At 40.9% G+C, this 5591-nt stretch overlaps 1 long non-coding RNA gene across 1 annotated transcript in view; it reads right to left on the minus strand.

Moving 5' to 3' along the window:
* The window catches only part of LOC140677634 (uncharacterized), an 83502-nt gene extending 79020 nt beyond the window's left edge, over positions 1-4482 (minus strand). The window contains exon 1 of the long non-coding RNA XR_012049426.1: positions 4070-4482. This is a non-coding gene — a long non-coding RNA (uncharacterized lncRNA). The remainder of the gene's footprint in view (positions 1-4069) is intronic.
* Between the last annotated feature and the right edge of the window lie 1109 nt (positions 4483-5591).

The raw sequence follows: 5591 nt of genomic DNA on the forward strand, positions 1-5591 counted from the left end.
TTTGTTTATTTAGGAAAATTACCGGCAATTAAAATGAGTCACTCCCCTAGTGTTATAAAACAAAAAGCGCATGTTATTATTGGCTATTTGGAGATACATACATTCAGAGTTAAATATAAATAAAATAACACAGTCAGCACATAAAAACGCTATCATTTATTTCACCCTGAGATTTTATATCCTAATTACACAAATGTTTTAATTTTACCATATATATCAGGTGTATTTGCGCAAAGTGCATCGCCGATACCAGACGGATTTTACCCGGTATTGGATCAGAAATAAAATCAGTGGTATCGCACATCACTAGTAACTAGTGATGTGCGATACCACTGATTTTCTTTCTGAAAATCAAAAAAAAAAAAATCCGGAGGCACACCACCAGCAGAAATCATTAACAAACGAAACTCAGTTGACAGTAAAAAGTTGTTGTCGCAATTGTTGGATATGACTTTAAACCATAACCAACTATGTATCAATTTAAATTATTGTCTTAAAGTAGGTGTACTGTCACGGCCTGTCACATCACGCCGTGACTTATTTTGAGTTTTTTGCTGTTTTCCTGTGTGTAGTGTTTTAGTTCTCGTCTTGCGCTCCTATTTTGGTGGCTTTTTTCTCTTTTTATGGTATTTTCCTGTAGCAGTTTCCAGAGGTGGGACCAAGTCATTGCTTTGCAAGTCACAAGTAAGTCTCAAGTCTTTACCCTCAAGTCTCGAGTCAAGTCCCGAGTCAAGACAGGGCAAGTCCGAGTCAAGTCCAAAGTCAAGACTGGAAAGTCTCAAGTCAAGTCCCAAGTCCTGCATTTTGAGTTTCGAGTCCTTTCAAGTCATTTAACCACAGACTAATATATTTACACAGATTGTGTATGCTTTTAAAACGCTGTATTTATTTATTAAAACAAGTGCATTTGAAATTGCAGGGAAAAAGATAGTGCTGACATTGCACTTCAAAATAGCACTATTAACCAGTCATTTTAAACATGTAACTCATTCCTTTACAGAATAAACACATTTGAAAAAAACAAGTGCAACTGTACTTATTTGCACAAAAGTGTTAACATTGTATTTCCATGGCATATTGCATTGTAACTAGTTCCACAGCAGTTTCTATCCTGTTCTTACCTTATCTCATTGATCTCATCTCATACTGTATGTGTGTTTATGTGTGCGTACACATGAAAAACATAACAAATATATGAACATAACAATGAACAGAGTTGTACTTTTTAGATGTCAGGACCCTATGCAATATGTACACATATTCTTAATATAGTATACATTTTAACTGACCTTTATTTGACTATGTTTGTCTTTTTGTAGGTGGCTAAAATACGCGGTGCTGCTGACTGCCGTCTAACGTTACGTTACTGTGTGTGATACATTGACAAACGTAATGTTACTGTGTGTGATACATTGACTAACGTAATGTTACTGTGTGTGATACATTGACTAACGTTACGTTACTGTATGTGATACATTGACTAACGTAACGTTATGTATAAGTACCTCATGAAACCCTGCTTAAAAAAAAATCACTTGACAAAAAGTATGAATAAGGTAGCAAACTGCAGTGGACGCAACAGATTGCCGTGTTTGCAATGACGTTATAACCATAGACATCTTATAAGTAGACGCAGCATTGGTTGCTGTGACGTGAGCAATTTGCCCGCCATCTTGAAGTGCTGATGAGGAGCCGGCGAGCAGCCTAAACTAACAGTTGAAAGGTAGAAAACAAAGATGGTGTTCAGCGTTTTCCTGCTCAAATGAGCGGACTGTTGAAAATAGGAATTGGGGGATTACTTTTCACAAGTAAGATTTAACATTAACGTACTATTGGTTGTATTTTATGAAAATAATATTACCACAGAGTTGAGAAGGATCAAAGATCTTCAATATTTGTATGTGAAAATCACAAAGAAATCTTCTGGGGGAGGATGACGCCCCTACAGGGGTTTGGTTTACAAACTTTCAGCCCCACCTAAAACAAAATTCACCAGCCACTACTGATTATGATGCATTCTCATTTTAGGCAAAGTATAAGACAATACTTTCTTAACAGTATAATTGTAACCAGGAATCAGTCTTCAAGTAACTATATTCAAATACTAACATTGTTGGGTTAAACAGAATTTGGTTTTATTCTGAATCCAGTGAAACAGATTGGTGGTTTTAGCTGATATGAAGACTTTCAGGTGTTTATATATGTTTAAGTATTTGGCAGACGCTTTTATCCAAAGCGACTTACATAAAATAATACATATAAAACAATCACTGCAAACATTATCATTTAAGGGAAGAATGTAATAGAAAATATCAATACAAAGTGTCAAGACAGAATAAACTCTCTGCTGCTGAAGCAACAGAGATACAGTCTATAGGTCCCTAAGATATATAGATATCTAATGTATTCATACATTGTTTATGTAGGATACACGCATATGTATATCTAACCTAATCATATTGTTTCTTCAACTTAAAAATAAGCTTACCGTTTTTTTTCCCCTTCTCTGGGATTATATTCCCAGTTTTGATCTCGGATGTCTGGTCACTTATAGCGTATAAGAATATTATATTACTGTTAAGCAAACTATGAATAATAAAACACGCCAAAACATGTGTCTGTTACACACGTATGCCAAAAAAGCGCGTGAAAATCAGTGGTATTCAGTGAGGTAAAATGAATTAAATGCTCTGACAGTTCATTGCTCCTGCCAAATGAATTGCACTGAGTGGAGCGGATCACCACTCCAAGATGGCGGCCCCGCGCCTCGTCTGCCCCAGTAGGCAGTAGCGCTCTATGCTGCGTCTACTTATAAGATGTCTATGGTTATAACGTTAGCAGTGAGTTTGCAGCCTCACTGATTTAACTACACAGCAAATAAAAGTCACGTTACTTAGCCAATAAACGTTATCTTACATTCAAAACTTACCCTTCTTTGTGCAACTTCAAATGTCGAACGAAGTTGGAAGTTGTTGCGTCTTCGTCTGTAATATTCGAACTGCGTGATTTGCATACGGCAATTCGTTTTTTGTTGACCAAGTCGTAGTTTTTATACCCGAACGAAACCAACTTTAACATAATTGTTTATCACTGGCACGTTGTTGGACAACTCTTGTTCATTGGTTGTCCTGCAATTTGATTGGATGAATGCTGTGTGATGAAAACAACGTAGTTCTAATTTGATTGGCTGTTGTACTGACAGCACACCAGCTGACAGGAATAACACGCTGATAGACAGACGAAGAAAATGAAAAATACGGAGCGCTCCCAAATAACTTTTTAAGCTTTGGATTTTGGGGAAAGTGGCAAGTCATGTCAAGTCAAAAGGCTCAAGTCCAAGTGAAGTCACAAGTCATTGATGTTAAAGTCTAAGTCGAGTTGCAAGTCTCTTTACATTTTGTCAAGTCGAGTCTAAAGTCATCAAATTCATGACTCGAGTCTGACTCGAGTCCAAGTCATGTGACTCGAGTCCACACCTCTGGCAGTTTCATGTCTTCGTTTGAGCGATATTTCCCGCATCTACTTTGTTTTAGCAGTCAAGAATATTTCAGATGTTTTTATCCTTCTTTGTGGGGACATTGTTGAGCGTCATGTCATGTTCGGTTGTACATTGTGGAGCCGTCTTTGCTCCACAGTAAGTCTTTGCTGTCGTCCAGCATTCTGTTTTTGTTTACTTTGTAGCCAGTTCAGTTTTAGTTTAGTTCTGCATAGCTTCAATGTCTTTTCTTAGGGGCACTCTCCTTTTGTTTATTTTTGGTTTAAGCAATAGACACAATTTTACCTTAAAACTGCCTCCCGCTGTTTCCGACATGTACAAAGCAATTGGCTACCGGCTGCCACCTACTGATATGGAAGAGTATTACATGGTTACTCTGCCGAGCTCTCGACAGCACCGACACTCAACAACAACACATCATTTGCAGACTATAATTACTGGTTTGCAAAAAATATTTTTAACCCAAATAGGTGACATATTAGACAATCTCCCACGGCACACCAGACTGTATCTCACGACACAGTGGTTGAAAAACACTGCACTAGTAAACACTGTAACACGCAAATAGCATACCTGTGACGTCATGTTCCAGGGAGGTAATCGAACGTTCAAGCGGGAACTTGATGGCCATGTACTTCATCGCGGATTCAAAATGGAACTCTTATTCCGTAGACCCAGATAGCGCGGAGTTTCTACCCCGTGGCTGTGCTTGTTGCAATGTCAAAGTAAAACAATCCAAATGAAGCTACAGCCAGGGGCTAACTAGCTGTTAGCCAACTAGCGATCGTTAGCTCGCGCCAGACTAGCCTGCTAACAATTAGCGAGTAGCTAGCTGTCGATTCATTTGACAACCGGCATTTGTGCCCCCGACTTCGAGTGACGCTTCACTCCCACAAACACGTCCATTTACACACATTTACCTATCTGACAGGGAAAGATGTACACCAACTTAAAAGTTTGATCCCAAATGCCTAATTTGATTAGGAGTCCCCACCTCCAATGAGCAAGTGACCTCAGGTAGGAAGATACCATTATGTAATTTTCATAGGTTACAGTTGTATTCCTCTGTGTGTGTTTTTTTTTAAATACACCTCTCTGGCAATATAACATTGAAAATTAATCATTTTGTATTTGAGGGTTTAAAATATATCATGTCAAAACTAAAAAAAATATATAGCCTATGTTAAATGATACTATGATGTCAAAGTAAACCATACTTGCCAACCTTGAGACCTCCGATTTCGGGAGGTGGGCGTGGTCGGGGGTGGAGCGGGGCGTGGTTAAGAGGGGAGGAGTATATTTACAGCTAGAATTCACCAAGTCAAGTATTTCATACATATACATATATATATACAGTATATATATATATATATATATATATATATATATTAGAGATGCGCGGATAGGCAATTATTTCATCCGCAACCGCATCAGAAAGTCGTCAACCATCCGCAATCCACCCGATCTAACATTTGATCAGAACCGCATCCGCCCGCCATCCGCCCGCACCCGCCCGTTGTTATATATCTAATATAGACGATGCAAGGCATTAGTGAGGTTATAAAGCTTTTGCCTGTTAAAGAAAGGAGACTGATCCAATGCAGCACAGACATTCACGTGCCACGCTGTCACGACCCAGACGCACACCAGTGCGCAATCATATGGGAGCCGCGCTGAGCGCACCTCCAAGCGCGTCTCGCTGCCGGCGACGGCCGGGTATGGGCCCAACGCTCCAGCGCCATCCATTTTCAGGGCTAGTTGATTCGGCAGGTGGGTTGTTACACACTCCTTAGCGGGTTCCGACGTCCATGGCCACCGTCCTAGCTGCTGTCTATATCAACCAGGGTGAGCCCCACCCCTTTCGTGAGCGCACTGCGCGCGGAGTGACCCCTGTTACGCGCCCCCGGCAACAGGAGTGGCGGGCAGGTAAGCTGCGCGGGCGGAGCGCGCGGAGTGACCCCTGTTACGAGCCCCCGGCCACGGGGGTGGCGGGCAGGTAAGCTGCTTACCTGCTGCGCGTGACGCCGGCCGCGGCGAAGGCGGACGAGGCGGGGTGTCGGTGCGGTGGGCGCGGTGGTGACCCTGGACGTGCGTC

Source organism: Nerophis lumbriciformis, linkage group LG39 (assembly GCF_033978685.3).
Source record: "Nerophis lumbriciformis linkage group LG39, RoL_Nlum_v2.1, whole genome shotgun sequence".
Classification (NCBI taxonomy): domain Eukaryota; kingdom Metazoa; phylum Chordata; class Actinopteri; order Syngnathiformes; family Syngnathidae; genus Nerophis; species Nerophis lumbriciformis.